The sequence below is a fragment of the Rhincodon typus genome, chromosome 26 (genome assembly GCF_021869965.1).
Source record: "Rhincodon typus isolate 14 chromosome 26, sRhiTyp1.1, whole genome shotgun sequence".
In the NCBI taxonomy this organism is placed as follows: domain Eukaryota; kingdom Metazoa; phylum Chordata; class Chondrichthyes; order Orectolobiformes; family Rhincodontidae; genus Rhincodon; species Rhincodon typus.
This window is the reverse complement of record NC_063357.1, coordinates 6588026-6610444: the sequence shown is the minus strand read 5'-3', so window position 1 is coordinate 6610444 and position 22419 is coordinate 6588026. Positions and strand designations below refer to the sequence as shown.

Here is a 22419-nt window from a genome sequence, read left to right as displayed (position 1 = left end):
TTTACAGCATCTGCAGTTCTTTTGGTTTTTATTTTGCCCATCAAGCAGGCTGCTTGATATTCGTATTCTTGCATCTGTCCTGATAAGTGCAAGCCAAAACCCTTTGACAGTGTGTATTTTTTTTCAGCAAAATTAAAGATCTTGTACTTACATACAGACAGTCCCTGGGTTATGAATGCTTCCATTCTGCAGTATATTTGTAAGTCGATTTGTACACAAGTCGGAATACAATACGGAAGAGTCGGTTTGTAATTCAGAGCAAACATTTGCATGTCAGACCTTTAAAGTTAATATTAATACATTCCTGTATGTGATTTTGTTTGTAAGTACAGGCATTTGTAAGTCAGACATTAATAAATTACAGACCGCCTGTAGTCCCTTTCACAACTTTAAGACACCCCAAAGTGCGCTACAGCCAGAGAAGTGCTAACTGTAGTTCTTGTTAGTAACACAGAAAACTGGCAGCCAGTTTGCACAAAGCAAGGTCCCACAAACAACAGGCTGTTAATAACAGAACAGTCTGCTTTCAGTGCTCTTGCTTGAAGGATATGGAGACTAACTCCACTGCTGTTCTTTGAGATGATGCCAGAAAATGGGCAGGTGGGGATGTAACGTCCCATTGAAGGCAGCATCTCCAACAGTGCAGCATTCCCTCAGTACTGACAATACTGCGGGATTTCTGTCTGCAAGTTTCTGGAATGGAACATAACCCCACAACCTTCTGACTCAGGTTCTGAGTCAGGGCTGATGCTATGCCTGTTGTGATGTACCACTTTATTAATAAAGGGAAGCTGACTTGCAACAGCACAGTAACAGGGTGGGAGATACAGCTGGTCTGGGGAAGCTGGAGAGGGAGTAGGGGGAAACTTTGCAGTAACTAGACTGTGCACCAATCCCTCAAATACCACACACTTTTTATGAAATCTGCTGCACGAATGATTTTACAACAAAATGTGTGAATTAATTGTAATTTCTTTCTTCGTGGTAATTAAAGTAACTCAGCCCCCTCGTTTTACTGGATGTGTAGCTCTGATTCATCCCATACACGTTCTACTCGAGTTTCAGTGTAATTCAACTACTTGCCTTGTTGACAATATTGTGTTTCATGGATCAGGATGATTGGACAGTCCTAGCACAGGCTGATTACCCGTGACTTCCCAAAATGCACTCTGCTCCTCGTTCGATTTTACTTCTTGTCTAACTTCTCTGTTACACTTCCTTCCCCAGTGTCACCACCCACCAGTCTGAAGGACTTTTTATTTGTTTACAGACAGTCCTCAGTTTACAAATATTTGACTTATTTGTGCTCCTGAGTGACATCCCAGATTGGTATTCATTTTAAAGATCCGACATGTGACCATCTGCTCGCACGTCCATTTGTAACCTGAGGACTGCTTGTAGATAAATGAGGAAAGACCAGCACAGAAGGAAATGGGGATCCTCATGCTTGAATCACCAACAACTAATATCCAGGTTCAGCAGCTGATAGGGAAGGCAAATCATTGAATAGAATCATAGAATCTCTACAGTGTGGAAGCAGGCCATTCAGCTCATCGAGACCCTCTGAGGGTGGGGATATCCCTGTAACCCTTACATTTCCCATTGCTAACCCACCTAGCCTGCATATCCTTGTACACTATGGGGCAATTTAGCAAGGCTGACCCACTTAACCTGCGCATCTTTGGACTGTGGTAGGAAACCGGAGCACCCGGAGGAAACCCACGCAGACACAGGAGAATGTGCAAACTCCACACAGACAGTCACTCAAGGCTGGAATTGAACCCAGCTCCCCAGCAGTGTGAAGCAGTAGTGCTAACCACTGAGCCCCATTCCACCCCTAAACAGAATCTTGGCCTTTATTTCCAATAGAGTATAAAAGTGGGAAGGTCTTGCTAAAAATGTACAAGGCATTTGTGTTCAAAACCCTTCCTGGTCTCAAACCATTTCTTATCTTTGTAGCCTCCTCTAGTTTTCGACACTGTGAGATCTCCACTGACCTCCAGCACTGCCAGTAATACTTCTTTCACTACTTGTGCCCTGAATTCTCAAATTCCAACCCTAAACTTTCTGAGGGAGGGTCACCGGACCCGAAACGTTAACTCTGTTTTTTTCCTTCACAAATGCTGCCAGACCTGCTGAGCTTTTCCAGCAACTTTGTTTTTGTTCCTAAACTTCTTTGACTTTCCTCCTTTAATATGCTGCTTAAAAGCCACCTCTTTAACTCATGTTTTGGCCACCCCTGTCTCAAAATCTCCATCATTTACTCTGTGTCAATTTTTGTTTAACTTTGTTCCTGTGAAAAACCTGGGGATGTATTATACCTTAAAGGTACTGCACAAATGAAAGTTGTTGATCTTGTAGTTCCTGACGATTTATATTCACCTCAAAACTGTCTTACCAAATTCACTCTCTTCACTTGTTTTAATCTTCTTTTTCTCTAATCCCAAAAGAATCCTTTTTTGTTATCATCCCCACAGTTCACCTGAGTCCCAATCCACAGAAAAGTTGCCCTGCACTGGTGTAACCATAAGATATAGAAGCATAATTTGACCCATCAAGTCTGCTCCATCATTTATGTGTTGATGCAGTCCATGTAGTAATAACATTGGATAAGGAATTGCAGAGTTTTCTTGTGGTGATAATGAAAAAAGTAGACTTACATTTATGTAGCACCATTTGCAACCTAATGGTGGCCCATTGTGCTTCACAGCCAGTGATGTACTTCTGAAGTGTAATCACTTTTGCAGCATAGGAAATAAATACACAGATTTACTGCAAACCATGTAGTTTCCTCTTGGAACACACAATGTCACAGTCCATTCAGTAACATGCCTAAATAAAGCAGCATGTTTTCCATCACCTTATTAAGAAGAAATAGTGTAGAACACATCCATCATGCTGCAGACCTCACACTTTCTTCTAGATTCAGAACACACTTTGAAAAACTGAAAGGCAGCCCTTGAAATTTGCCACAGTTACTGATGTAGAAAAGCTCCAGACAATGCAACAATTAAAATCTTGACTGACCTGAAATGCATTTTTAAAATTAATTCTTAGGAAATGGATGCCGCAGGCTGGGCCAGCTTTTGTTACCAACAACAAGAACAGAAGTTGCTGGAAAAGCTCAGCAGGTCTGGCAGCATCTGTGAAGAAAAATCAGAGTTAACGTTTTGGGGTCCGGTGACCCTTCCTCAAAACAGCATTTATTACCGCCTCCTTAACCAGAGTTGGGAGAGTGGTGGTGAGTCGCTGCAGACAATGCAATGGAAGGACACCCACCACATTTCTGTAGCAGTTTCACACAGCTGAATGATTTCTTTTTAGGCCGTTTTCAGAGTAAACCACATTGCTGAGCATCTGAACTTGTATGTGGGTCAGACCGGGTCAGGACAGCAGATTTCTTTCTCTAAAAGACAGTAGTGGAGCAAATAGATTTTGACAACGGCCCATTTAACTTCCTGGTCATCATAACTGAGATTACTCTGTTTTTACTCCAGGCTTATTAAATAAATGAATTTACATTCCCCCAGGAGCCACAGAATTTGAAATTGTGTCCGGGTCTCTGGAGTAACTAGTTTAGTCACTTCCTACAATGTTGTTATTTACTTGAATGTTGTGGCTTTAAAGGAACCCAGATGCACCTTGGCAGTCGAATATTGCATTGAGCATGCCTTGGTGCTTTGTTTATATTGATTGGAGAAGCCACTTCACTGTGAGCAATGCCACAGGCGGTCTGCCAATGGTATGTGAAACCACTGCAACGAATTTGATGCTGTTGCATTTCTGCATTCCATTTTATCAGTCTATTCACATGGAGTTAACTGTTCTCAAACTTCTCCAAAGCCTTCTCCAAACCTACCACTGCAATCATTGCCAAAAGCTCTCTGCCTTTTGGCACGCTTGAATTTCCCAGAATATTCAGTGAGGTCAGAGTCAAGAGAGTTGATAGCGAAGGTCATGGGCATGCTAGGAGGTGACGAGGGAAGGAACGAACCCCCAGCCAATCCTGCTCAGTGACTCAGAATGGCTTAATTTTTGGGAAATTATGCAAATCAAAGCAAATTGGCGCTTTTATATTTTGGAGAAAATTAGCCTTGCCTCTGAAAAGCCTTCTGTTGAGAGTTAATTGGTAGAAAAAGACCATCAGCTCTTTATCATTTCACTGGTATTTTAATGACTCCCTTCAGTGTTAATATTTTATTGTAAGGAAAGTTTTTTAAAATCCTCTTCTTCCTGTCAAAGGGAGAAGAGTTAATGTGCACAGCTGCTATATTCAGACGTGTTCAGGATTTTATTTTTTTTGATTCAAACAAACACAAGGGAGATATTCTGAGGTTTGTGATCTCATGTCATAGTTGTTAAGTCTGGTTAGTATTAACTAGATTAATGTTAGTCTCCCAGTTAGTTTGGTTCACTTAGTCCTTGGCTCATTATTAATGTTAGTCTTATAGCTACTCAATTCACTCAGTATTAATCTAGATTAATGTTACGCTCACAGTTTCCCAGACCTGTTAGCATTAATCCTGACATTGGCTCAATCCAATTAGTGTTAATACTGAAGTTGGCTCAGCCTGGTTAGTGTTAATCCTGTCATTGACTCAGTTTGATTAGTATTAATCCATTCAGTTGTTACAACCTCAGTTTTATGGAATGCTGCACTTGCAAATAAGTACAAATGTGTTGATTGACAACTTCATTTTTTTTAAGTAGTGACGGAAGAAATGATTGTTGGCCAGGAAGCCTTGGCTTCTTACTGATCATACCCTAGTGTGTAGGATCAATAAGATCACCTGTAGCAGTTAAACAGGCAGCCAGGGTCTTGGTTTAGCATCAGAGTTGAAGGACACATCTTCTAAAATAGCAACACTCCTTCAGTCTTATACACCCTCCAGTGCTCAAATCTGACTTAAATCTACTTCTGTACCGGTCCATGTGGACCATTGTTGGAGCCTGCAGCTGGAGTGAAATCGTTCCAATATTCTCTGACGTTCAAAGAAGACATTAACCTCATTGCAGTAGATGACATTCTTAGATTGTCAGAGCGGAAGCCGTGGAAGTGTTTTCCCCTGGCTGTAAATAAACCAAAAGTAAGGAGTCAGATATTTAGGACTGACCCAAAGGGTTTTGAATCCTTGCAGGATACTTGAACTACAAGTAAACTACAAAGTGAAGTCATCATCATTGGTGGTCCCTCATTGATGAGGTTGACTTTCTTCCACTCTCAGGGGGAGTCGGTAGGTGGCTGTACACCACTGAGTCCAATGTGGCTTCTGCAGGCTCTGCTACACTTCGGGCAGAAGGTGGTCGCAGGAAGGGAGTGGGTGGGATATTGCTGTTTACACCTGCCTTCCGCTTTCTTCCCAACGGCAAGTTTCAAGGTGCTCGACACCTTCCCAGATGCTCCTCCTCCACTTTGGACGGTCTTGGGCCAGTGATTCCCAGATGTCTGTGGGAATGCCGCACTTCGCCAGTGAGGCCTTGTGGGGATCACTGAAGGGCTTCCTCTGTCCACCTGGGGCTTACCTGCCATTTCGGAACTGGGAGTGGAGCAACTGCTTGGGGAGTCTCGTGTCGGTCATGAGGATGACGTGTCCAGCCCATTGCACCTGATCAAGGGCAGGTCAGTGCCTCGATGCTGGGGATGTTGGCCTGGTTGAGGTCTGGCACTAAAATCATGGTTTACAGAGCTGTGGTGGTTCCTGTCCTATACGGCTGTGAGATGTGGACTGTCTCCAGAAGACACCTCAAGGCGCGGAAGCAATACCACCGATGCTGTTTGTGCAAGATCCTGCAAATCTGCTGGGGAAAAGACACACCAACACCAGCAGAGTCCTCAACCAGAGTGAAGTAGGTACCAAAGATAAGGACATGGTATTATGAAGAAAAATCGAAGTTGAGAAAGAAGTTCAACTCTTTTGCATGGCAGGGGAGCCTCGATGGGTGGAATGGCCTGCTCCTACTCCTATATCTTGTCTCGCATGGCTTGAGTTAATCTGCTCACCCAGCAGGTGGTCAGTTGCTAGATTGAACTCTCCCAACTATGGAGCAATTCCTACACTGCTGCTAACTTACCCTTCTCCATGTAGGCTGTGGCATCGACACAGTGCAACATTTCCCTAACCCTCACTTTCCCAACTTTAACAAAGACCTGTTTCAATTGAGAAAGAAAGGTTGGATGCGAAGGAACATGGATAACTAAGGAAATTAAAGATCATATTAAATTGCAAGAGAAGCTGTAAAACGTTGCAAAGGTTAGCGGTGGTCAAGAAAGTTAGGAAAATCTTTGAAACCAGCAAAGGATGATGAAGAAAATAACAGTGGGTGTTTTGAATATTGAGTGTAAACTATAAGGATATATAAAAAAGACAATAAAAGCTTCTACAAGTAATTTAGAAAGGAAGACACTAGTTAAAGTGAACATTGGTCCCTTAGTAATGGGAAGCAAGGAAATTGCAGAGATTTTGAACAAGTACTTTATATCTATCTTCACAATAGAAGACACAAAAAGCACCCAAGTGTAGAAGAAAATCAAAAGGTCAAAAGGAAGGGAGAAATGTAAAGCAAGCACAATCACTGAAGAATATGTGCCATGAAAACTAATGGAATTAAAAACTACATGTTCTCCAGACCCAGTGACCTGCAACATAGGGTCTTAAACATCGTGACTTAGAGATAGTGGATCCATTGTTTGTAAATTTCCAAAAATCCTTAGATTCTAGAAAGGTTTCAGCAGATTGGAAAACTTCTATTCAAGAAAGAAAGGAGACAGAAAGCAGGAAATTATAGGCCAGTTACTCTCTCATCTTTTATTGAAAATGCTAAAATCCATTATTGAAAAAGTAGTAGCAAGACAGTTAGAAAATCACCATGCAATCAGGATGAGTCAACATAGTTTTGCGAGAGGGAAATCATGTTTGACAAAATGATTAGATTTCTTTGAGGATGTAGCTAGCAGGGTGGATAACAGTGAACCAGTATAAGGTTTGTTACTTGAATTTTCAAAAAGCATTTGATAAAGTGCCAAATAAAAGTTACAAGGTACAAACTTGAGGGTGATATATTAGCGAGGATAGAGAATTGGCTAATGAACACCAAATAGAGAATTGGGTTAAATTAATCACTTTCAGGATGGCAAAGCAAGTTGTGAGAAAGGTGTTGAGAGATAAAGCTAAGGAAAGTGATATAGGTAGGTTCAGTGAGTGGGCATAAAATGGACAGATGAAGAATAATGTAGGAAATTGATATTGTCCACTTTGGCAGCAAGAATAGGAAAGTAGTATATTATTTAAATGGAGAGAGATTGAAGTTGAGTGCACGGCAGAGATCTGGGTATCTTTTGATATGAATCACATGGAGTTAGTATACAGCAAGTAATTGGGAAGGTGAATGGAATATTATCCTTTATTTTACAGGAGTGCAAGATGTGGAGTGCAGAAGTGGAGATGTCTTACCACAATGTTGTTGACTCTTAACTGCCTTCCGAAATGGGCCTTGCAAGCTGTTCAGTTATAGGGTAATTAAGGACAGGCAGTAAACACCTACATCCCATAATGGTAAAGAAAAGCAGAGACAGGACCATTGTTCATAGAAGATCATAAATCATAGAATCCCTACAGTGTGGAAACAGGCCCTTCGGCCCAACAAGTCCACATTGCCCCTCCGAAGAGCATCCCACCCAGACCCATCCCTCATAACCCACCTAATCTACACATCTCTGAACACTATGGGCAATTTAGCATGGCCAATCCACCTAGCCTGCACATCTTTGGACTGTGGGAGGAAACCAGAGCACCCGGAAGAAACACATGCAGACACGGGGAGAATGTGCAAACTCCACACAGTCGCCTGAGGGTGGAATCAAACCAGGGTCCCTGGTGCTGTGAGGCAGCAGTGCTAACCACTGAGCCACCGTTGGCACAGCCTTGATTTTACTGACTGGGAGGGGAGGGTTGAGAGGATGAATGGCCTGTTCCTGTTCCTTTTTCTCAGGATATCCTCTCCATCTTATCCTGTTGTAATTCTTCTCATCGCTCATCCTGGTTCCTCCATCAAGTCCCTCATACCCATCACCATTGGAATTCCTAACAAACTCCCTGTTCTCAAGCAAGCTAGTTTGAGGGTCCTTGTCATTAGCTCCAAAATCCCTTGTTTTTCCTTCCAACTTTTAGATCAAAGGCACAAGGGCCAGGGAGAGAGGTAAGGAGGGTGCTTTTCTTTTACTATGTGAGTTGTTATGACCTCTGAAATAACTCCACAAAGGCTGGTATCCCATCACCAAGTCACCCTTTATTTACACGTGCATGGTACTGCGCCAGCTAGCTCAGAGCTGGCTCATAGAGTAAACGGAACCCCGAACATAGCAACGAAAACACAAATTGCTGGAAAAGCTCAGCAGGTCTGCCAGCATCTGTGAAGAAAAAAATCAGAGTTAACATTTTAGGTCTGGTGATCCTTCCTCAGAACAATTGATCCTGATTTGCAGCATCCGCAGTTCTTTCAGCTTTTAATTAGAACCCCTAACACTCCTGGTTATAATTGTCAGCCAGGGCTCTCTGATTGGACCAAATTAACAGCCCCATTCAGGGAACTCATATTCTACGAGGTCAACCTGGCTGACCTCATTCAAATCACTGCAATCTGGAATACACAACCTGAATGGATTGTGGAAACACTTTTATTCACAATATTCAAAAGGAACTGTGATAAGCATTTACATAGAATTCACAGCACAGAAACAGGCCATTTGGCTGAACAAGTGTGACTGTGCTGGCATTTCTCCTTCTATTCCTTTCTCTGGCTTCTCTTTAAGTGTATATCTGAGGTAATTGACCAACCACTTCCTGTGCAGGCGGGTCCAAAATCCTCATATTCTGGGGGTTAAAGCTTTTTCTGAATTTCTTACCGAATTTATTAACGATCTCCCCCATGAGTGGTAACATCTTCTCCTTACTTACCCTATCAACTCATCTTAGAATCCAAAAGGCCTTTATCAGGTCACCCCCACAGCTTTCTCTTTTCTTCTGAAATGTGCCCTGTGCTGTTTGGTCTTTCCTGACGGTTAAAACTCTCGGATCTGGTGTTGCCTAAGGGAATCTTTCTTGTATATTTCCCAATGCCTTTCTGACATTTTTATAATATGGAGACCAGAACTATGCACACACAACGAAGGACTTTCATTAACAAGTGCCTTTTGTCTAGGATGGGGGATTTCAAGACTAGGGGGCATACTTTTAAGGTGAGAGAGGAAAGATTTAAAAAAGACATGGGGGGCAAGGTTTGTACACAAAGAGTGGTTCGTGTGTGGAATGAACTTCCAGAAGAAGTGGTGGATGTGGGTACAGTTACAATGTTTAAAAGATATTTAGATAAGTTCATGAATAAGAAATGTTTGGAGGGATATGGGCTAAACGCAGGCAGGTAGGAGTAGTTTAATTTGGGATTATGGTTGGCATGGACTGGTTGGACCAAAGGGTCTGTTTATATGCTGTATGCCTGTGTGACCGTTTGCTGAATTGCGGTCACTTTTGTAATGCACGAAACCTTGAAACCGATAGGTGCGCCGCAAGATCCCAAATAGAGCCCTGCAGTAATGACCTCATATCCTGTGTTATTTTAATGAAGTATTGATCAAGGCATAAATATTGCCCAGGATTCCAGGGTCCGCTCCCCCATGTTCTTCTTCCAATACTGGTCTTCCAGTGGGATGTTTTGGAAACAGAAATATTGTATGACTCTGGGGATGGAGCAAAGGGCGGTAATTGAACAGCTGTCTCAATGAGCTGTCACATGAATGATGGACCAAATGGCCTCTTTCTGTGCAGTGTGGTTCTGTGGATTTTTGTAAGCTGTGTGCCTCCATTCTTCTGACATCTGGTTATTGTATGTGTCCCACTCGAGCTTCCAACCTCTTGAATTCTTCACTGAACTTACATTGTTTTGTTCCCCTTTCCCGCATGCAAGTGCCTCCAGAAGCCTTCCTTCTGGATCACCTTTTCCACCTTTGTGATTTTCTTCACCTTCTTTTCCTTGCCCATTAAATGTTCTGAGCCTCTCGATTACACAAGGGGAATTATACCATCATAGCTTGTAGGTCCACAAGTGGATGTGCAATATTGGGACTTTCTGCAAAACCTTGACCTGAAAGATTCATTTGCCTTCCAAACCCAGGTACCTCACTGTCTCAATTACTGTTACTCATCCAATTTGTTAGTACAGATGCACCTAGCTTCAAAGTCACCTTTATTTAAGTATTAGTCAGATACGGGCAGCTGTAAGGTTTGGTAATTTCACCAAGGGCTATCACAGAGAGGATAACCCAATGAGATAAAATGCAGCCCAGAGCAATATAGTGTGTTCCAGTGCGATATAGTGTGATAGAGTATGAACTAGTGCAATACAGTGTGTCCCAACGTGATAGAGCATGACCCAGTGCAATATAGTGTGGCCCCCTGTGTTATAGCATGGCCCCGTGTGATATAGTGTGACGCAGTGCGATCGAGCTTGCCCCACCGCAATAGAGCGTGATAGAGTGTGTCCCGATGTGATAGAGCATAACCCAGTGCGACATAGTGTGGCCCCATGTGATATAGTGTGACACAGTGTGATAGAGCATGGCCTGCTGTGACGTAGTGTGGCCCACTGCAATAAAGCATGACACAGTGTGATAGAGTGTGAGCCAGTGCGATATAGTGTGGCTCAATGTGACAGAGCATGACCCAATGTGATATAGTGTGGCCCCACGTGATGTAGTGTGGCCCCGTGTGACACAATGCAATAGAGCGTGACACTGTGCGATATAGTATGGCCCCACATGATGTAGTGTGATGCAGTGCAATAGAGCATGGCCCGCTGCTTTAAAGTGTGGCCCGCTGCTTTAAAGTGTGGCCCACTGTGTTAAAGTGTCACCCACTGCGATATCGTGTGACCCGCGGTGATATCGTGTGGCCCGCTGTGATGTAGTGTGGCCCGCTGCGATGTAGTGTGGCTCACTACGATATAGTGTGGCTCACTGTGATATAGTGTGGCCCTGTGTGATGCAGTGCAATAGAGTGTGGCATAGTGAGATAGAGTGTGAACCAGTGCAATATAGTGTGGCCCAATGTGATACAGCATGACCCAGTGTGATTTAGTATGGCCCACTGTTATAGTGTGGCCCCGTGTGATATAGTGTGGCTCACTGCAATATAATGTGGCCCTGTGTAACGTAGTGTGGTCCTGTGTGATAGAGCATATTACTGCGCAATAAGAAATATCAGAGTTTGTAACAAAGCACCCACTTATCCAGGTCACAAAGACAAAAGTTTTGACATTCCTCCATTCAGTCTGATAGAGTTGAGCACAGCTGAAATGCAATGCAGTACATTGAACCCAAAGCACAGTGTACTGTACCCATTGTCAAAGGGAGAGTATATGTTCATGTGAATTGTTGTATAGTCTAAATGGTGCTGCAAGAGAAACGAGTGTACTTACTAACCTTCCCTTATGGCTTGCTTCATGATTTAAAGCTACTTTTGACCACAGTTAGACTACTGTGAGTAGTTCTGAGTGCTCCGTTATTGAAAATACATCAAAGCCATAGAGAGCAAACTGTGTAGATTTGCCAACATAATCCAGGAATGGAAACTAGTCTGTGAGGAGGGAGTAGAGTTATTGAATAATTCTCAGCTGCTAAGTAAAGCTAAGAGAAGTGTTTTCTTCATATTCCGAAGGGTTTTGTCGGAGTCAAGTTGAAGAGGCTAGTTTTTGTGATTGAGGGAGGTTAGGAATCGTTACTTTTTTTTTGGATGTGTTGCATTGCCATGGAAATGGATTGATGTAGAATTGAGTGGGGAGTTGGTTATGTTGTGGTAATGTCACTAGGCTGGTAATGCAGAAATCTTAGCTAATGTGCTGAGGGCATGGATTCACTTCCTCCATGGCAGATAATGGAATTTCAATTCAATAAATATCTGAAATTAAAAACTAATCTCATGTAGCCATTGTCAATTGTTGCAAAAGTTCATCGAGTTGACTGATGGGCTTTTTTTATTCATTGGATATGGGCATCAATGGCCAGGGCAGCATTTATTACTCATCCCTAATTGCCCAGAGGGCAGTTAAGAGTCAACCACAAGAGTCACATGTAGGCCAGACCAGGTAAAGATGGCAGTTTCCTGCCCTAAAGGACATTACTGAACCAAGCAATGGATTCATGGTCATCATTAGACTCTTTATTCGAGATTTTTTTGTTTTTTTTTTCATTGAATTCAAATTCCACCGTCTGCCATGGTGGGATTCGAACCCACGTACTCAGAACATTCCTGGGTGTCTGCATTAACAGTCCAGCATCAAAACTACTAGGCCATCGCCTCCCCTCTTTAGGGAAGGAAATCCGGCCTCCATACTCTGTCTGGTTTTCAGAGTTGTATGTTTTGTGATGTATTTTTAGAGCAGGCCACCCAATGCTCCCACTGTGACCTCCTCTGCATTGGTGAGACCAAGCAGAGGCTCAGAGACCGCTTTGTAGAGCACCTGCGCTCTGTTCACGACAAAGGACAACATCTTCCAGTCGCGAACCATTTCAACTCCCCCTCCCACTCCCTGGGTGACATGTCCATCCGGGGACTCCTGCAGTGTCACAATGACGCCACCCGAAAACTGGAAGAGCAGCACCTTATATTCCGCCTTGGGAGCCTACAACCCAATTGTCTCAAAGTGGACTAGTTTCAAAATCTCCCCACCCTCGGCCTCATCCCATGACCAACCCTCCCTCTCATCCCTGCCTTCTTGAGCTGACACAACCTGTCCGTCTTCTCTCCCACCTATCCGCTCCTCCCACCTCTCTGACCAATCCCCACCTCTGCCTGCCTGTACTCACCAGTCACCACCCCACCTACCTTCCCCAGCCCCACCCCTCCTCTATTTATTTCGGAGGTCCCTTCCCCCTCCCCCATTTCTGAAGAAGGGTCCCGACCCGAAACGTCAGCTTTCCTGCTCCTCTGTTGCTGCTTGGCCTGCTGTGTTCCCCCAGCTCCACACTGTGTTACCCCATAACAGGAGTGCGTTTGTAAGAGAGAGGTACTGTGTGTGTTGTGTGTGTGTGTGTGTGTGTGTGTATTACAGAATTACAGGCACAAAACTTTCAGCTCACTCCTACAGCCAGCAAAGGTAAATTCTGTAACCAAAATTATAAGGTCCTCTTCCAAAAATGTCCCTTCAGTTCCAAATATAAACTGAGTTCTTGAATGTGGTAAGATGGTGGTCTGGTGGTTATGTCATTGGATAAGCAATCTCGAGTCCCACCCTCATGCTGTGGGGCCGTGGGTTCAGGTCCCACCATGGTATGGTGGAATTTAAATTTAATGAATAAATCTGGAATTGAAAACTACTCTCAGTAATGGTGGCCATGGCAACTGTAATTGAGTGGTGTAAAAACTCAGTGGTTCACTTATATCCTTTCGGGAATCGATGTAACTGCCCTAGTCATTGAGAACACCATCTAATGTTCTGGGAATGTGTGTTCAAATTGTAGATTGTGAAATTTGATTCAGTAAAATACTAGCAATTTATGATGACTATTGATTGACATAAAAATCCTCATTTAGGGAAGGAAATCTGCCATTCCTGTACACTCAGGCCTATGTTTGATGACAGATCCACAGCCTAAGGAGTCACTCAGAATCGCTACAGTGGAGAAGCAGGCCATTCAGCCCATCGGGTCTACTCCAACCCTCCAAAGAACATGCCACCCAGACCCACCCCATCACTGTAATCCTGCATTTCCCATGGCTAATCGACCTAATCTACATTTCCTTGGACACTATGGGCAATTTAGCATGGCCAATCCACCTAACCTGCACATTTTTGGACTGTGGGAGGAAACTGGAGCACCCAGAGAAAACCCACGCAGACACGGGGAGAATGTGCAAACTCCACACAGACAGGCACCTGAGGGTGGAATTGAGCTCAGGCAGCAGTGCTAACCACTGAACCACAGTGCTACCCCCTAGTTCAAGGGCAGATAGGGATGGGCAGCAGGTGCTGCCTTACCATTGTTATCCATGTCCCATGAAAGAGTGCAGTCAATTGAGAAAAAAATTGACCAGGTCACCTGTTTTACTGATATCACAAAGAGTGTACTTTCTAATTCATTTTGTTGTGCAAAGCCCAGTTTTGCACTCAGTGGGCCTGTTATGGTTGCTGCGCAGCTATGCATGCCTGTATTTTAAAAAGACAGCTGTTTATACACATTTTGTTCATCACCTGGAGATCATTTTCGTGATTATTGCAAGGTTGTGCTGTTATCCACGAGTATTTCCAACGCAGAAACAGGCCATTCAGCCCAACCAATATCTGCTGACCTTGCATGAGTAATAAGTATTACTTTGGAGGTAGTGAGTGAGAGACAACAAGAGAACATGAGCGTACAAGAGAGAAAAAAATCACACACAAAATGAGGGAGAGGGACAGAACTAGAGAGAAAGGAACAGCCCTAGAAAGACTGGGAGATCAGAAGAGACAGAGATAAGGAGAGAAAGAAAAAGAGATTGTCAAAGACATGTGATAGAGGAGAAGTTTGAAATAGAGGGAGTTTTGCTTCTGGAAAATTTTTGGAGAGATATTGAGTGAGAGAAAACAAGAGAGTAAGGAGAAAGAGACAGAAAGAGAGATGGTGAGACAGACAGAGATAAAACTTGACAGAAGGGCAGATGGAGATTGGAGGAAATAAAGAGAGAGAGAGAGAGACTGAGTAAGCAACTGTGTCCCGAAGACCTATTAACAACCCATTAATAGCTTTTAGTGATATCAAAACTGCGAGCATGAAATGGAAAGACAGGATATGAATCCTCCCGAGGGACCTGCCCAGCTCTCAGTGCTCCACTCATTTTAATGCATTGGGCCTATTACTGGCGTGCTACTTTCTACTTAATGAGCTACGGCAGTCTTGACAGATGTAAACATCATGTTCCTTTGGCCACTTAGCAAAATATTTTTTCAAAATGGCATTGATTTTACACTTTGTTGAACATTCTTCCTGTCCTAGTGATTCTGGATGGTCGATGGAACCTAGCTGTCATCCAGCCTTTGGCTGCTTTCCTCACATGATCGGGGAGTAGCGGCCGTGAGGCAGCTCAGACTGTGGCAGGTTTCGGTCTGGACCTTTGCGTGGGACGTTTCAGGTGGCAGTCAGGGCACAGGGCGCATCTCTGCTCCTTGTCGCACGCCCGTGTTTTCCCAGCAGGCAGTCACCCATCAGGCTGAAAACACACCCCATCACTGAGGAGAACGAAATTGGCGCACAGCAAGATCCACACACCGTGACATGGAATTGCCAGCGACAGTCTGTTTAACTGAGGTTGTTCCAGGGGGAAATGGGGTTAGTCACAGCCCCTGGGCTGCTTACTTGCTCTCCATCAGAATGGCACCATGGGGATCTCTAGCACATACCTGAGAGGGCAGACTCTGTCCAACAGGAAAGGCCAGCACCTCTGACTGTGTGGCACTCTCCCAGTGGGTCATGTCAGCCTGGATGAAAGCCACAAGTCTCTACAGTTAAACCTGAACCCATAACCTTGCAGCGCTGTGTCACACCTCACCGATTACTCCAGAGCTGGACTGTTATTAGATTCCAGGAAACAATTAAACGTTATTTAATGATGCAACGTAAAGAGGAGGCAACTATTTCCCACACCCAGTGAACTGCCTCACTTGATTGAAACAAGATATTCTATTTTTCCCATGTTTATAACCTCCTAGGGCTGATTATAACTCTAAGTGAATGCTGTTCAATTAGTTAGAATTTCAGCATTTGCCTCTAGCTACAGAATTCTCTTTATCTCTGTCTCCAAAGGGAATTGGGATTCGATTCCTAATTCTTCTATCTCTCCACTTGTTGCTGAGTGATGATCAAATCTGTGACTGTGTCTGTAGTAGCCAGGTAGATCTAATGGAATATGAGTTCCCTGATTGGGGCTGTTAATCTGGTCCAATCAGGGAGCCCTGGCTGACAGATATAAACAGGAGTGTCAGGGATTCTGCTCACTCTGAGAGCTGTGTCTTGTACTATGCACGTAGAAATAAAGGGTGACTTGGCAATGAGATACCGGCCCCCAGAGTTACTTCCATTCCTCTTTGATGTCAGTTTTGTGTAAAAACTCAACCAACAAGGGTTTTACATCCATCCCCAACCCATCCCCTCCTCTGTCTTTCACTTCAGGTATTCTACCCTGAAAGATCTCTGGCAATCGTGGACCGCTGTGTTTGTTCATGGCTATGCCTGAAGGGGCACTGCATTGGTTTGTCACTGCTTTCTGCATATCGCTGACCAGGAAACTCTCCTGCCATTACCACCAGGTGTAATAGAAGGATTTATCAGTTCAGATTCAAGCTGCTTGACCACCCCTCTTCCTGCAGCCACCTCATCCCCTCTGTAGGGATCCGCTCTGAAAACTTCTTCCATTGTTTCACATCATTATTGGTAGAAGTTTTGTTGGATAATTTCAAAATGCCTCCTGCCTGTGGTCCTTCTTTTTCGAAACCTGTGCAGATCTACCTTCCTTCAAGCCAAGCACTCTTGTCCAAACTCACAGTGAGATAATGGTCAAGGAGAGTCTGAAACAAATTGCATTGTTTAAGTTCTTGCTGCTCCGTTCTTGTACCATTGGTAGCTGTACCCTACACTCTGGAACTCCATCACTAAATCCCTGCGTTTGTCTGCTCCTTTAAGACCACAGTGGAACACTCCTCTTTGTCCCAATACTAGCTTATGTGAGCCAATGTCAGTTTTCTTTCATTAGCACTCCTGTGACAAACTTTAGGAAATGGTTTGCTGTGGTAGCGTAATCACAAGGTGTTGTTGTTGGGTATAGCTATCCCTGTATTTGCACTGCTTCAAATCTCCATACCCTCCCCCCGCTCCTATTTACATATGAGGCTTATAGCCCAAGAGATTTTACAGATTCCTGCTCCCTCAGTGTACTGTGGTGGGACAGCCTTACAGGTATTTTTTAATTAACCTGTTTGTGGATGTTATGACACACCTCTGGAACAGGTGAAATTTGAACTTGGACCTCCTGGCTCAGAGGTAGGGACATTACCACTGGCCCACAAGATGCCCCTAGCGACCACTTTAAATAGTGACCTATCTTCATGAAGCCTCTATGGCTACTGCCCCAAGCTTCAGTGCATTATCCAGTCATGGACCATGGAATGCGCCAGTCTGCAGCACTCAGTCATTGAAAGCCCTTTGCACTAGAAGGCCAGTGGCTTTCTGGCTGATCAGAGAATGTCTCCCGCTGCCTTGGTGGTCCTCTAGCCGCGTGCGATTTTTACCTTAGCCTAAATGTTTGGCAGATAACCAGGAAGGGTGTTGTGGTAATGTCACTGCAGCAGTCATCCAAGCAATGCTTCCTCTATGTTGCGTATCTGCGTGATGCACAGTCTCTCCGATGTTCACCCACAGTGAATAGCATTGGCATTTCCTATTGTGGCATTAGCTTCTGATTCCAAGATCGCTGCTGCACACAGGCCTCAGGGGCCCACACAGCCAGTAAGGAAATTCAAGGGAACACCAATAACAAGCCCCAGGCTAATGTTCTGAGGACATGGGTTCAAATCTCATCATTGAGGATGGTGAAATTCGAACTGAACTTTGGAGTTATAGACCAGTCTAATGGTGACCATGTAACCATAGTTCGATTGTTGCAAAAAAAAACCCACCCTGTTCACCGATGCCCTTTAGGGAACGGAATCTGTCATTCTTACCCGGTCTGGCCTACATGTGACTCCAGATTCACAACAATGTGGTTTACTCTTATTATCTCTCTCAAACACTTCTCGGCTCATGCACAGTTTGGCACATGCAGCATGCGCTGAATAAAGACAAAAGGGAAAACAGCCCATGGAGCACAGAGATCGTATCAGGAAACAGCTCAGGCCGAACCTCAACAAAACCCACTGTATCTCTCTTTCTCTCTGCAAATCCTCTTTGCAAAGCCAATCAGGACTGAGATGAGGAAGAATTTCTTCACTCAGAGAGTTGTGATCCTATGGAATTATCTACCACAGAAAGCTGGGGCCAGTTTGTTAGATATATTCAAGGGATCAAGGGGTACGGAGAGAAAGCGGGACTGGGATATTGAAATTGCATGATTGGCCATGATCATATTGAATGGTGGTGCAGGCTCGAAGGGCCAAATGGCCTACTCTTGCTCCTATTTTTTATGTTTCTATGTTCCAGAGGGAGGTGGGCAATGTTGGAAAGAGTCTATTATCTTGAATGGCATCAGGAAAAGAAAACTGCATTTGCCCTCAGAATCCGAAGGAAGGATGGAGGCAGGCAGTCTGAATCCATTAACTGCACAGAAATGTAAAGGTGTATTTTCAATCTTGTGCTTCCAGCACAGAGACTCCCACATTAGGAGCAGGAATTGGAGTGTTAGGTACTGAGGTCAGTGAGTACTGATATTCCCGCGTGCTCTGCAATTTCCTGAATTATTCCTTCCAGCAGGTAGAGTATGTGCAGAAAGGCTGCTCTCCTGATTCAGAGTCCTTGTCTATTTCCCAATGTTGTACCTTTGCATTGTCACATGTACTGGCAAGGTGTTCATTCATCCTCAGAATGTAGGCGTCACTGGCTCAAGCAGCATTTATTATCCATCACTAAACAGAATGAACATTAAACTGGGAGTTTACTCCATTAATCTGAGGCTGGTTGCAGCTGTCAGGAGAAAGATAAGAAAATTATTTTTGGGTTTCCAGAAGTTTGAAAGAAACGAATCTGAGCTTTCTGTAATCTTTGTAAAACGATGGCTGAGATAACAGTGTTGAGGGGTTAAATTGGCCATGAGATATTATCTACACTCTTATCAGCACTGACAGTGGAAGTATTTTGTGTGTGTATTGCTGGAGATTTTGTCACATCACCTCTGAACTTTAACTGTGCCAAACAGACAAGCCCCCTTCCATCCATCTCCTTCGCCCTCCAATATTCTTACCACTGAAAAACTCAATCTTTCACCAAGAGCAAACACATTTTTACGTCCCTGTCCTGTTTTCTTCCCCAGTCACTGACAGCAGTGTCCAGGGCATTAATCGTTCACAAGGTGCTCTTGAAGTGTCATCCCTGTTGTATGAAACACCGCAGCCAGATGGCACACAGCAAGATCCCACACACAGTAACGAAATGAATGACCAGATCACCTGCTTTGGGTATCAGCTGAGGGATGAATCTTGGCTGGGGACAAAACCTTAACCTTCTTGGAAATCGTGCCATGGTTGGATCTTTTAGGTCTGCCTGAGGACGCAGACGGGGCCTCGGTTTGATATCTCTTCTACAAAGCAGCGCCTCTGCCACTGCAGCACCCCGTCAGTATCACTGAAACATGTGAAACTAGCAGCAAAACGGTGTACTGTGGAAGGAAAACACACTTTTACAATGTTGCTGCAATCCCATAGGTACGAACAGTTTTGTTTACAGATGATCTGCTGTGAATGGTAAATTGATAAATCAGTAGGATCTGAGGGTGTGGTGGGGGTTATGGTGGTAGTGTCCCTACCTCTGAACTAGCATACTGGGTTCCAGTGCTGGCTGCTCCACGGGTGTATCATAACATCGCTGAACAGGTTGATTAGAACAAAGCATGGTGGCTCAGGGGTTAGCACTGCTGCATCAGAGCACCAGGGACCTGGGTTCGATTCCATCCTGAGGTGACTGTTTGCGTGGGTTTCGTCCGGGTGCTTCAGTTTCCATCCACAGTCCAAAGATGTGCAGGTTATGTGGATTGGCCATGCTAAATTGCCCCATAGTGTTCAGGGATGTGTAGATGAGGTGGGTTATAGGGGGATGGGTCTGGGTGGGATGCTCTGAGGGTCAGAGTGGAGTTGTTGGGCTGAAGGGCCTGTTTCCACACTGTAGGGATTCTATGATCTGCACCGGTTGAATTAGATTTATCGTTGGCTCAGTGTGTTTGCATGTTGATGGGACACTGCCAATAACTAATCCATATACTGGGCCACACTACAGCTGACCAGAAGAAGACGGCTGGAAACTGAAGGGAGTCATTATGTGTAATTACACAACACAGTCTTTTAAAGGCCTTCATCTTCTATCTCAACAAGTTGTGATATTCCTGCGACCCCACTGGCCAGCCTCCTGCCTTGTGTCCCCAATGAACATCTAAAATTCTGCTGCCTATCTTCTGACTCACCAAATCCTGTTCCACCATCGCCCATTGCTCACTAATTTATACTGGCTCCCGGTACAACAACTCATCATTTTCAAAAGTCTCACCTTTGTTTGAAAATCCTTCCAGCGCCTTGCTCCCTCCTATTCCTGTCCTCTCCACCCTCCGATATGCTCCTCCAATTCTGGACTCTTTTGCCTCCCCGTTTGCATCTCTCTCTCTCTCTCTCTCTCTCTGTCTCTCTCTCTCTCTCTCTCTCTCTCTCTCTCTGTCTCTCTCTCTCTCTCACATTCCTTGAAACCTGCCTCTTGAGATACACTTTAGGTCCCCTTTCTTTTTACTTGACTGGGTGTCAAGTAACTCTAATTTCTCTTCACAGATGCTGCCAGACCTGCTGAGCTTTTACAGCAATTTCTGTTTTTGTTGGACATTATAGTTGTTGTAGTCTTTCTGTGAATCCATCAGTCCACATACAGCATGTCCCCACATCACGTGACAGGGTTCTCCTGTGCTTCATGGCTCAGTTCCATTGCGCTGAATGGAAAGCAGGCCCATCTAGGGCAGGACATCAGGTCTCCCAGCCATCTTGTCTACTTTATAAAACCTGTTCTCAGGATATGAGTATTACTGACAAAGCCAGCGTATTAGTGCTCAAGAGAAGGCGCTGATGTCGCATTGACTTCTCACACCACTAAAGTTTGTGTAGACATGAGCAGCCACATCACAGGGCATTTGCAAGTTAAGCAAAGTTGGTGTGTGAGTGGATTGAAACTTTCTCAAGAACTACTTTGTGCTTTTCAGGGGCTCTTTTTTAAATGTCACTAGCTTATTTATTAGCTGATATAGTCATATGATAACATTATCTTCCGTATTTATGTTGATATGTAGGGTATTTGGACTTGCACATAAGCAGAATTAATAGAATTCATTAATAACCTCAATAATTATTAACCCTCCATTAAACCTAAAGCCACAACATGCAAGGAAAACATTAATTTATTTGACACCTCTGTAATTAAATTGGCTTAAGACAATAGACATCGGTTAATGACAATATTTCTTCAAATTACTGACACACTTCACACAAAAGGCCAACACCTTAAACACTTCTGTTGTAGACAAGTGAGGTCACAGTGAGTGTGTTTACATCATGTCTGCATAAAGTTGGAAGATTTTAACCAGACAATTATTGCCCTTTAAATTGCACCTCAGATCTTAGATTCGGATTTTAATTTAACAATTGACACAGTGTTCATTGCAATAGCGTCCACTCTATTTCCTCTATATAGTAGTTCCACAGCATATGCAGCCTTAAGCTATAGATTCCACATTAATTAAGGAATCAATTATCTCAGTGATTTCAAGTTGTCCTGGCTTTCAGTTAACTGAATATCTCTTTGTTGTCAGGTTGAAACTATTCTCTATCCTTTGCAGCTCTGACCATACCCCAATCCTAGCTACAGCTTCCCTTCCCACTCCTGTTCAAGCCTTGCTTTTTTTCTGAATTATCCCAGAGCTTGAGGAACCTGTAATTTCCCGTTGCTTTCTCCATGGTAACGTGTCAGCCAATCAGACTTCCTAATCATTCAGCATTCCTTTTGCCTTTAACGTAAATTGTTAGAGATTTGGCATTCTTGCAATTATCCTGTCTGACAGAAGGCAGAGGTTGCAAGTAAAGGAGTCTTTGTCAATATGGCAGCCAGTAATGAGTGGAGTTCCACAGGGGTTAGTTTTGCATCCACGGTATTCAAATTATACATTAAGAAACTGAGTGAAGGAACTGAGGGTGTTGTTGCTCAGTTTACAGATGACACAAAGATAGGTGAAGGGACGGGTAGTGTTGAGGAAGCGGGGAGTTTGCAGAAGGACTTGGACAGGCTAGGAGAGTTGGCAAAGAAGTGGCAGATGGAATACAATGTGTGAAGTTACGCATTTTGGTAGGAAGAATAGAGGTGTAGAATATTTTCTAAATAGGGAAAGGTTCAGAAATTTGAAGCACAAAGGGACTTGGGAGTCCTAGTTCAGGATTCTGTTAAGGTTAACCTGCTGGTTCAGTTAGGAAGGGAAATGCAATGTTAACATTCATTTCAAGAGGGCTAGAATACAGGAGGAGAGATGGGCTGCTGAGGCTTTATAAGGCACTGGTCCAATTGCACATGGAATATTGTGAGCAGTTTTAGGCCCTCTATCTGAGGTAGGAGGGGTCCGGAGGAGATTTACAAGAATGATCCTAGGGATGAAGTACTTGTATGAGGTG

At 43.9% G+C, this 22419-nt stretch overlaps 1 protein-coding gene across 1 annotated transcript in view; it reads left to right on the top strand.

Moving 5' to 3' along the window:
- Positions 1 to 22419, top strand: part of dph1 (diphthamide biosynthesis 1) — a 281422-nt gene that overhangs the window by 138443 nt on the left and 120560 nt on the right. The gene's annotated exons all lie outside the window — the stretch shown is intronic.